The sequence below is a fragment of the Chiloscyllium plagiosum genome, unplaced genomic scaffold (assembly GCF_037043375.1).
Source record: "Chiloscyllium plagiosum isolate Xiang-an unplaced genomic scaffold, Cpla_swu_hap1 HiC_scaffold_7, whole genome shotgun sequence".
Classification (NCBI taxonomy): domain Eukaryota; kingdom Metazoa; phylum Chordata; class Chondrichthyes; order Orectolobiformes; family Hemiscylliidae; genus Chiloscyllium; species Chiloscyllium plagiosum.
The window spans coordinates 63,567,546-63,579,803 of NW_028270145.1; the positions used below are offsets into that span (position 1 = coordinate 63,567,546).

The following is a 12,258-nucleotide window of genomic DNA, read 5'->3' on the forward strand; positions in this document are numbered from 1 at the left end:
GAAGATCAGAGGTTAAAAACAGAAAATACAGAAAAAACACTGTAGGTCTGGCAACATCTATGGAGGGTGAAACAAAGTTAACTTGAGTCCAATAAAGTCATGTTGGACTCAAAACAATAACAGTTTCTCTTTCCACGGATGCTGCCAGACAGGCTGAGTTTCTCCAGAACTCTTTCTATTCTTTACTTTTAAGCTATTCTCCCTCGTTCTAATTGTTCCCACAACTGCAATCATTGCAGCATTCACCTAGTCAAGTCTCCTTTAGAGATATTTATGTTTCAAGATCACCTCATTTTTCTAAACTCTACTGGATACAGACCTAGATTTTTCAGCTGTTCTTCACAAGAAAGCACCACCAATATACCAAATTGAGTATTTAGTTAAGTGAACCTTCTTTGATTGATTTGATTTACTGTCATCATGTAAGTACAATGAAAAGCTTTTTTGCAAAAAAAAAAATAGATCAAAGTAAGGACATACAGATCATAGGGTGAAAAAAAAACTTCTACACAGTAAGGCGTATGGGTTAAACCACACAGGATGTGCACTGGGCAACATCAAATAACATTGGTCTTGTAAATGATGAAGTTAGAGAGGCCATTCATCAGTTTAACAACAGTAGGAAAGAAGCTGTTCTTGAACCTGCTGGTGAGTGCTGAAGCTTCTGTATCTGCTGCCTGATGGACGAGGTTGTAGGAGAGCATGACTGGGGTGGGGATGGGTCTTTGATGATGTTGGCAGCCTTTCTGTGGCAATGAGACATATAAACAGAGTCCGTGGATGAGAGGTTGGCTTCTTTGATGATCTGGGCTGTGCACACAACCTTCTGTAGTTTCTTACTTTCCTGGGCAGAACAGTTGCCATACCAGGCCATTGTGCACCCAGACAGTGTTTTTTTTTAATTTTATTGAAGAAACAATTACAAAAATATGAAAAATAAACCAAGTACTATACTATCTACAAAAGAACTCAACTACACTCATTACACATCAATAAAGTAAATAACGCTGCTCAGTGTAACAGGACCTCAGCTCTCAACCTGGAGAGAATTATTAAACCCTATACTTGAAATTCTTCCTCTCAGACATTAGGTTTATTACACCAAACCACCATGGCTGGACAAAAGCCCTAATTAAAATGATGGGCAGATCTGCTTCCAAATAATTCAAAAAGGGCTGCTATGTCTTATAAACATTGTCCGTTTTCTGGTGCACCATGTAAGTAAGAAAGTCCAAAGAAATGTGTTCCATAATTAACTTATGCCACCCTGACAGACCCAGGGGGTTCTCAGACACCCAGCACATCAATGTTATTCCTCTCACAATGAGGATGCCAAACTTCTCTAAAAAAGGGAGATAAATTCAGCAAACCCAGGAGAAGAAAAGCCAGGTCCATCTTGACTTTGGCCCCCAAGATCCTCCCTATTACTCCTGCCACAGTGCTCCAGTATGTAGGGAGCCTGTGGCAGGACCACAATCAATGAGTGAGGATACCCATATTGATTTTACATTCGGGGCACATTGAAGACACACCCTGCTTAAATTTTGCAAGATGATCTGGGGTCAGATGAACCCTGTGAAGAATCTAACTGCACAGCATGGGTCCTATTACATATCAAAATCCTCCTTACATTCTCACAAAATGTCCTCCCACGTCTCTCTCTCTCTGTCTCACCTTCCATAATTGCTCAATGTCACCCAAGGAACCTCCTCCTAACAAATGATAGGGATTACTCACTGACAATGTGCTCTTAGCCGGAACACAATAGATAATAGGTGCAGAAGTAGGCCATTCTGCCCTGCGAGCCTGCACCACCATTCAATATAATCATGGCTGATCATCCTTAATCAGTATCCTGTTCCTGCCTTATCTCCATAACCCTTGATTCCACAATCCTTGAGAGCTCTATCCAACTCTTTCTTAAATGAATCCAGAGACTGGGCCTCCACTGCCCTCTGGGACAGAGCATTCCACACAGCCACCACTCTCTGGGTGAAGACATTTCTCCTCATCTGTCCTAAATGGTCTACCCCGTACTTTTAAGCTGTGTCCTCTGGTTCGGCACTTACCCATCAGCAGAAACATGTTTCCTGCCTCCAGAGTGTCCAATCCTTTAATTATCTTATATGTCTCAATCAGATACCCTCAGTCTTCTAAACAAGGGTATACAAGTCCATTTGCTCCAGTCTTTCAGCGTAAGGTAGCCCCACCATTCCAGGAATTGACCTCGTGAACCTACGCTGCACTCCCTCAATAGCCAGAATGTCTTTGCTCAAATTTGGAGACCAGAACTGGTCTCACCAGGGCCCTGTCCAGCTGCAGAAGAACCTCTTTGCTTCTATACACAATCCCTCTTGTTATGAAGGCCAGCATGCTATTAGCCTTCTTCACTACCTGCTATACCTGCATGCTTACCTTCATTGACTGGTGTACAAGAACACCCAGATCTCACTGTATTGCTCCTTTACCTAAATTGATTCCATTTAGGTAGTAATCTGCCTTCCTGTTTTTGCCACCAAAGTGGATAACCATACATTTATCCATATTAAACTGCATCTGCCATGCATCTGACCACTCACCTAACCTGTCCAGGTCACTCTGTAATCTCCTAACATCCTCCTCACATTTCACCCTGCCACCAGCTTAGTATCACAGCAAATTTGCTAATTTTATTACTAATACCATCTTCTACATCATTAACATATTGTAAAGAGCTGCGGTCCCAGCACTGATCCCTGCGGTACCCCACTGGTCACTGCCTGCCATTCCGAAACAGAGCCGTTTATCACTACTCGGTTTCCTGTCAGCCAACCAACTTTCAATCCAATTGCCCCCAATACCATGCACCCTAATTTTGCTCACTAACCTGCTATGTGGGACTTTATCAAAAGCTTTCTGAAAGTCCAGGTGCACTACATCTACTGGATCTCCCTCATCCATCTTCAGGGTTACATCCTCAAAAAATTCCAGAAGATTAGTCAAGCATAATTTCCCCTTCATAAATCCATGCTGACTCTGACCTATCCTGTTACTATCCAGATGTGTCGTAATTTCATCCTTTATAATAGACTCCAGCATCTTTCCCACCACTGAGGTCAGACTAATTTCCTGCTTTCTCTCTCCCACCTTTCTTAAAAAGTGGTACAACATTAGCCACCCTCCAATCCGCAGGAACTGATCCTGAATCTATTGAACTCTGGAAAATAAATCACCAACGCATCCACGATTTCTCGAGCCACCTCCCTGGGATGTAGACTATCAGGCCCTCTTTGCCATATCAGATCAATAACCCTCAGTCAGAAGTGTAGTCTCTTTTCAGCTAAAATCTCTGATCAGAAAGAAACGGAAGAGGTCCCTACTCTATAATCCATACTTACGAGTTATTTATCTAATGACATTAACATTTCATCTTCAAATACAGGTCACCTAAACAAGAGTCTCCCCTATCCACCCAGGACTGAAACCTGGGATCCATTGTCGCTGACCGGAAACCTGGCATACCAATGTGGGAGTATGGAAAATGTTTTAGACATATTATCCTCCATCTGTCTCATTGCCACAATCCAATAGTTATTTATACTGTCAAAGTGTGGAGGGCAACATTCTGCAACTATCCTAATTTTGTCCAGAAACAGGAGGACACTTTGCCTGGGAGGCCTCAACGTCCAACCCTATTGGCACCAAGCCCTCACAGGCCCAAAATCACTCAAAATATAGAAGGGAGCTCAATTGATATTTTCTTACATCTGGGAAATCCACTCCTCCCAGCCCCTGGGGGGTTTGCAATTTCATAAGTCTGATATGGGGCCGCTTCTGATGCTAAATAAAACTAAATCAACCACTTAATTTTTAAATGTCTTTCCAGGTAAAAGCAAGGAAAGCACCAACAGAGGGTATAATAACCTAGGAAGAACATTCATTTTAAAAAGAGCAACTCGACCTAGCCATGATATTGGAAAGGCTCCCCCACCCCACATCTTAGAAGGTCTTGTTTAATCTTGTCAAACAAATGAACAGAATTAGCCTTGAATAACTGATGGAAACTAGAGGTAACAGAGGACCAAATAAAGAAAGCCTCCCTATGCCCACTTAAAAGGGGAACCCACCTTCAACGCCCAGTATTCCCTAAGACCCCCATAGGCATAGCCTCTGATTTTGAAAAATTGATCTTGTAACCTGAGAAAAAAAAATGAATTAATACATTGTATCAAATAGGGCACTGAAACTGCTGGGTTCGAAAGAAAAAGGAGATCATCCACATATAATGGTGATCTTATGCACCTTTGACCCTACCTTTGGGACAGCTATATTAGGGTGCCCACGAATGGCCTCTGCCAGCGGCTCAATCACCAATGTGAAGTGCAAAGGTGAGAGGAGACAGCCTTGCTGACTGCCCCTACCAATGTTAAAATTATCAAAACCGTATACCATTAGTTGAGAACTGCTGCCAGAGGACCACTGTAAAAGGACCCTTACCCATCTAGTAAACACTTCCCCCATGCCAAACCGCTCGAGAGTATAACACAGATATGGCTATTCCACCCAGTCAAATGCATCCAAAGAAACCACCAACCCTTGAACGGACCGTTGCTGGCACATTTGAATAATGTTAAGCAGTTCTCCTAACATTAGGAGATCTGCGACCCTTTATAAGCCCCATCTGATCCTCCTTAACAATAGAGGGCAACATTCTTTCCAACCTCAATGCCAGAGTCTTTGATAAAAATTTTAAAATCAGTTTAAAAGCGAGATGGGTCTGGAAGAAGCACAGTCTTCTGGGGTCTTCCCTTTCTTGAGGATAAGAGGGATATTAGCCTCTCAAGAACGGTGGGAGACAATCCCAATTATATGAATAGTTATACACATTTAGCATCAGCCCTGACAGCATGTTTACAAATTCTTTATAAACCTCACCAGGCAGGCCATCAGGGCTGGGCGCCTTACCATCTTGAAGTTGCCTCACCTCCTTCTGTACCTCTTGGGTTGTTAAGAGCACTAAGGAGAGACGCCTGCTCAGTAGACACACCGGGAAGATCCGAATTCATAAAAAAAAACCTCCGCCTTATCCCATCCATCCTCACAGCATTCAGACTGGTAAAGTTCAGAGTAAAACCTCCGAAACGCCTCATTGTTCGTTTTTAGCATCGTATGTAAGAGTCCCATTCCCTTCCCTAATAGAAGCAATAGACTAGGAGGTATTCTTCTGAACCAAATATGCAAAGTATTTACCCAACCTATCACCATGTTCAAACAGCCTCTGCTTCACAAAGGAAAGTTCCTTCTTTGCTGATGCGTGGAGTTTAAAGTAGATTGGAGAGCTGTGATCTGCTGCAGTTTAGTCACTGACAAGTCTACTGTAATATGCTGTCTCAGCTGCCTTCAGTCGTGCTTCTAGCAGACGCTGCTGCTCTCCCTTCTGTTATATCTGGCTGGCAGAGTATGAGATAATTATCCCTCTAGCATAGGCCTTAGCAATCTCGCAAAGAATGGACTGACTATTAGCTGTACCTGAGTTAGTGGCCAAAAAAGCTTCAAATTCACTAAGTACTCTACAAACTTGCTTTTCTTGAGGATGAAGGAATCCATTCACTAGTATCATGAGCTCATTGCATCACCCTTAATACTAACCACTAAATGCACTGCTACATGATCAGAGATGGCAATTTTCCCAATCAAACAGGATACCACTAAATGTAAAAAAGCCATGGGAGTTACGAAATAATCAATCAATCCTTGTGTGACATTTATGAGGATTGCAAAAGAAAGTAAAATCTCTGCCCATGGGGTATAATATCTCCAAACGTCTACCAACCCTAGTTCCACAGAGATCATTCAACTGCTTCGATTGTGAAGCAAGCTTGGGGGGGGGGGGGGGGGGGGGGGGGGCGGTGCCTTTGTGCATTCTATTCAGCACAGGATCCAGAATGCAATTAAAGACCCCCCCCAATAATAATATGCTGCGATGCCAAGGCCATCAGCTTAGATTAGATTCCCCTTCAGTTAGTGTATCAGTCAGAAATTTAAGAGGGTGGACCAGAGAACAGTAGTTATTCAAAATACCATATTCCTCACCATTTATAAAAAGGGCCTTAAGAATAACAAACAGACCATACTCATCTTTAACAATTTACTAAATTAAATGGGAGACTCTTCCGGACAAGTATTGCCTCTCCTTTGCTCCTCGTACTAAAAGAAGAGAAAAACGATATTATGCTTTTTATGGTATATCTATAGAAGTTGTAGAGGGTCCTTATGGATGTGCCAAATTTCCTGAGCCACCTGAGAAAGAAGTGTTGTTATGCCTTCTTGACTGTTGCATCTATGTGGCAAGTTGAGGACAGGTTGTCAGTTATTGTCACTCCTTGCACCTTGCTGTAGGTAGTGGTGTGTTCTCCTTTCTTTCTGAAGACAATGATCAGTTCCTTAGTTTTGCTGACATTGAGAGAGAGGTTGTTATCATTGCACCATGTCACTATATTTTCTTTCTGTATTATGACTCATCATTGTTTGGTACCCTTCCTACCATGCTGGTGTCATCAGCAAACTTGTAGGATGGCGTTAGTTTGGAATTTGGCAACACAGTAGTGGATGTACAGGGAGTGCAGCAGATGGCTGAGAATGCATCCTTATGAACTGCTTCTAAAGCATTTGTATTGTGTGTTAAATATAAAGACCGAAACTGTCGTCCAAATGTGATCTTACCAACATTCTGTCTAACTGTAGCAAAACATCCTTATATTTTATTGCTCTTGCAAGAAGCTACAATACGTTTTTTGCCTTCTTAAATCATGTGATTCATGTACTAGGACACCAGAGTTCAAAAATAAATCTCGCCCTATTTAAGTAGAATGCTGCTTTTCTATTCTTCCTGTCAGAGCAGTCAAGTTCCCACTTACTCATTTTAAACTTCATTGAGTCAGAGATGTACAGCATGGAAACAGACCCTTCATCTGCCGAATATTTGCCCAACTGTTTCATCTAACTGTATAATTTTGCACCTTCCCCAGCTCCTCTGACAACTTACTTTCCTATCGACTTAGTATCACCAAAATTAGCAATCAATACATTTGATTGCTTCATCAAGATTATTAATATAGATTATAATGGTACAAGCTGTAGCACTGATCATTCACCACACCTTGCCAACCCAAAAATGAACCATTTATGTCCATTTCTTGTTGGATGGCCAATCCTCTATCCACACTAAAGGACTTATTCCCTCTAGTCCTATCATTTTGATAGTGAATATGCTGATGAGCAAGTAACCAGGTTGTAGAACATTTGACAATCAGCCATTGCCAATCAAAATTTCCTCCTGTAGCTGTGCTTACTTGCAAGAGTTACATTTCCATACCAAATCAGAGCTTCAAATAAACAGAACTTGTGTCCATTTATCAGTACCAGTATGATTTTTGGCAAATTTATGAAGTGAACACAAAACTATAATACACTCAACACCATGCGCTTAAAAGCATTTCATATTGCATTTTCTGAAATGCATTTTGGAAATCCAAGAGCAGCACATCCACAGGTTCCTCTTGATCCACTTTGCTCACTACTTACTCAAATAGTCTCCAATACATTAGTCAACTGGTCAATTTCTTTTCACGAAACCATTCTGACTGTGCCTGATGGCATTGTGATTTTCTAAGTACCCAAGCTATAAAGTACATAATAAATTCCAACATTTAGCCCAAGATATGTTAAGATAGCTGAACTGTAATTTCTTGCTTTGTGTCTCCCTCCTTTCTGGACTAGAATCACAAGCACTATTTCCTAAATTTGGCTAAAAAGGAGACAAGAAGTTGAAGCTTTTGTCTTGCATTCATCAGAACTAGAACATAAGCAACAAACTGAAAAGAAAAGAATGACATTTCATACTGCATGAGAAAAGGGTGATGATTGGTTGAACATTGGACTAAAGACACAGCAAGAACAGTTACCTATTGACCTTCATTCGGAGACCAGCCAGACAAATTCTGATTGGTCATAGTTTTGTCATGGAGATGCGACAGAGCTGGACCATTATATTTTTGTTAAATTGTGCAAATGTTCAAATTATTTTTGGCTACATAAAACAGGGACCAGTGTTTTTCTATATGTAGCTTCGAGCGCCTCGCAAATACATTACACTGTGAACCCAAATGATGACCTGGTTTCAGGTCTAACCATAACTTTAAACAGTTCAGATGAGTTGAAAAATAATTTTCAATAGCAGAAACACATCTAACGTGAATATACTTCTCAGAGGCTTGCCAACATGGGCTGAGCTGGTTGAGCACAAACAGCATGTTACCTATCCACTGTGTATGGTCTAGTGACATGTTATTTGATACAATCCACCAGCTGTTCAGACATACAACCTACATAGGCGAAAGTGGGTACTTGCAGATGATGGAGATTAGAGTCAAGATTAGAACGGTGCTGGAAAAGCACAGCATGGTCAGGCAGCATCCAAGGAGCAGGAAAAAAAAAGATGTTTTGGGCAAAAGCCCTTCATCAGGAACGAGAGGCTCATTTCTGATGAAGGGCTTTTCCCCGAAACGTCGATTTTGCTGCTCCTCGGATGCTGCCTGACCTGCTGTGCTTTTCCAGCACTACTCTAGCATATGACCTACATATCTGACATTACACAAACTCAAATCACATCAAAGTTAAAAATCACAACATCAGGTTATAGTCCAACAGGGTTAATTGGAATCACTAGCTTTCGGAGCGCCACTCCATCAGGTGGTTGCCCCACATCACTCATTTATATGTCAGGCAACACATCTTTTTGGCTTGCTGGCAACATCCTTCTCCATTAATGTATTTACTGAGACATATAGCCTCACCTGTTGCTCAAAGTTTTGAGAGACCTTTCCCTTCCAAAGTGATTAGAGGTAAACACATTACTCTAGACAGTAGGGTCATAGCAGCTGAAGGCTATGTTAGAAAAATGGGATGTACAGAACAGTAGAAACAGAGAGCCAAAAGATGCAAGTTATAAGACTCGAAGAGGTCAGGTGAGATAGTGAAGGAAATTGATACACAGATTTTTAAAATTCAAATTGAAGACAAAGCCAGTGTAGATGAACAACAACTGATGATAGCAATGTCAAATATGGTGCAGGCAGTATGAGTTTTGAATAAGTTAATGTTTATGGAGAATAGAGGATGGAGGATGGGAAGAATGACTTTGAAAATAAATTGAACTGGAATACAGAAAACATAGTTGAAGACTTCAATGGCAGTGGCTCTAATACATTAAATATGGGAAACCATTGTGGAAGCGCAAGTAAACCACTTTAGTGACGGACAAGTGATGTTTTACTCTATATAAAATAGGATGCTGTGATTTTGTATAAATTGAATCCAAGTGCTTGGATCAGCAACAAAGAAGAGTTTATTGTAGGAGCAAAAACTGATTCAGTTTTCTTGGTGTTAGTTGAAAAGCACTCTTAATTCAACCTAATATCAGTCAATGGTCTGACAGCACACAGTGTTCATCCTGAAATCAAGGAAACTGGTGAAGACTGTTGTCAACATATATTTGATTCCCTGACTGTGGAGTAACTGAGTAACTAATAGTGATGGGTTAATTGAAGGGAGGCATTCACCTGGGTGACAATAGCTCAGGGATGGGCAGGACTGGCAGCTGAATACTCAAGGATACAATTGCTACAGGAAGGATAGAAAGGGAGACAAAAGAGGAGGGGGAAGTGGCATTTTTGATAAGGGATAGCATTACAGCTATACTAAGGGAGGATATTCCTGGAAATACATCCAGGGAAGTTATTTGGGTGGAACTGAGAAATAAGAAACAGATGATCACCTTATTGGGATTGTATTATAGACCCCCCCACAATAGTCAGAGGGAAATTGAGAAACAAACTTGTAAGGAGATCTCAGCTATCTGTAAAAATAATAGGGTAGTTATGGTAGGGGATTTTAACTTTCCAAACATAGACTGGGACTGCCATAGTGTTAAAGGTTTAGATGGAGTGGAACTTGTTAAGTGCGTACAAGACAATTTTGTGATTCAGTATGTGCCTGTACCTACTAGAGAAGGTGCAAAACTTAACCTACTCTTGGGAAATAAGGCAGGGCAGGTCACTGAGGTGTCAGTGGTGTCAGTGGGAGAGCACTTTGGGGCCAGCGACCATAATTCTATTCGTTTTAAAATCATGATGGAAAAGGATAGACTAGATCTAAAAGTTGAAGTTCTAAATTGGAGAAAGGCCAATTTTGACGGTATTGGGCAAGAACTTTCAAAAGCTGATTGGAGGCAGATGTTCACAGGTAAAGGGACGGCTGGAAAATGGGAAGCCTTCAGAAATGAGAGAACAAGAATCCAGAGAAAGTATATTCCTGTCAGGGTGAAAGGAAAGGCTGGTATGTATAGGGAATGCTGGATGATGAAAGAAATTGAGGGCTTGGTTAAGAAAAAGAAGGAAACATGTGTCAGGTACAGACAGGATAGATCGAGTGAATCCTTAGAAGAGTATAAAGAAAGTAGGAGTATACTTAAGAGGGAAATCAGGAGGGCAAAAAGGGGACATGATATAGCTTTGGCAAATAGAATTAAGGAGAATCCAAAGGGATTTTACAAATATATTAAGGACAAAAGGGTAACTAGGGAGAGAATAGGGCCCCTCAAAGATCAGCAAGGCGGCCTTTGTGTGGAGCTGCAGAAAATGGGGAAGATACTAAATGAATATTTTGCATCAGTATTTACTGTGGAAAAGGGTATGGAACATATAGACTGTACGGAAATAGATGGTGACATCTTGCAAAATGTCCAGATTACAGAGGAGGAAGTGCTGGATGTCTTGAAACAGTTAAAGGTGGATGAATCCCCAAGACCTGATCAGGCGCACCCAAGAACTCTGTGGGAAGCTAGAGAAGTGATTGCTGGGCCTCTTGCTGAGATATTTGTATCATCAATAGTCACAGATGAGGTGCCGGAAGACTGGAGGTTGGCAGACGTGGTGCCACTGTTTAAAAAGGGCAGTAAAGACAAGCCAGGGAACTATAGACCGGTGAGCCTGATCTTGGTGGTGGGCAAGTTGTTGGAGGGAATCCTGAGGGACAGGATGTACATGTATTTGGAAAGGCAAGGACGGATTCAGGATAGTCAACATGGTTTTGTGCATGGGAAATCATGTCTCACAAACTTGATTGAGTTTTTTGAAGTAACAAAGAAGATTGATGAGGGCAGAGCAGTAGATGTGATCGATATGGACTTCAGTAAGGCATTCGACAAGGTTCCCCATGGGAGACTGATTAGCAAGGTTAGACCTCACGGAATACAGGGAGAACTAGCCATTTGGATACAGAACTGGCTCAAAGGTAGAAGACAGAGGGTGATGGTGGAGGGTTGTTTTTCAGACTGGAGGCCTGTGACCAGTGGAGTGCCACAAGGATCGGTGCTGGGCCCTCTACTTTTTATCATTTACATAAATGATTTGGATGCAAGCATAAGAGGTACAGTTAGTAAGTTTGCAGATGACACTAAAATTGGAGGTGTAGTGGATAGCGAAGAGGGTTACCTCAGATTACAACAGAATCTGGACCAGATGGGCCAATGGGCTAAGAAGTGGCAGATGGAGTTTAATTCAGATAAATGTGAATTTTTGGAAAGCAAATCTTAGCAGGATTTATACACTTAATGGTAAGGTCCTAGGGAGTGTTGCTGAACAAAGAGATCTTGGAGTGCAGGTTCATAGCTCCTTGAAAGTGGAGTCGCAGGTAGATAGGATAGCGAAGGAGGCGTTTGGTATGCTTTCCTTTATTGGTATTGAGTACAGGAGTTGGGAGGTCATGTTGTGGCTGTACAGGACATTGGTTAGGCCACTGTTGGAATATTGCATGCAATTCTGGTCTCCTTCCTATCAGAAAGATGTTGTGAAACTTGAAAGGGTTCAGAAGAGATTTACAAGGATGTTGCCAGGGTTGGAGGATCTGAGCTACAGGGAGAGGTTGAACAGGCTCACGCTGTTTTCCCTGGAGTGTCGGAGGCTGAGGGGTGACCTTATAGGGGTTTACAAAATTATGAGGAGCATGGATAGGATAAATAGACAAAGTCTTTTCCCTGGGGTCAGGGAGTCCAGAACTAGAGGGCATAGATTTAGGGCGAGAGGGGAAAGGTACAAAAGAGACCGAAGGGGCAACTTTCTCACGCAGAGGGTTGTACGTGTATGGAATGACCTGCCAGAGGATGTGGTGGAGGCTGGTACAATTGCAACATTTAAGAGGCATTTGGATGGGTATAGGAAT

The 12,258-nt window shown here is 41.8% G+C and overlaps 1 protein-coding gene across 2 annotated transcripts in view; it reads right to left on the bottom strand.

Moving 5' to 3' along the window:
* Positions 1-12,258, bottom strand: part of LOC122551613 (activin receptor type-1-like) — a 165,838-nt gene that overhangs the window by 100,696 nt on the left and 52,884 nt on the right. The gene's annotated exons all lie outside the window — the stretch shown is intronic.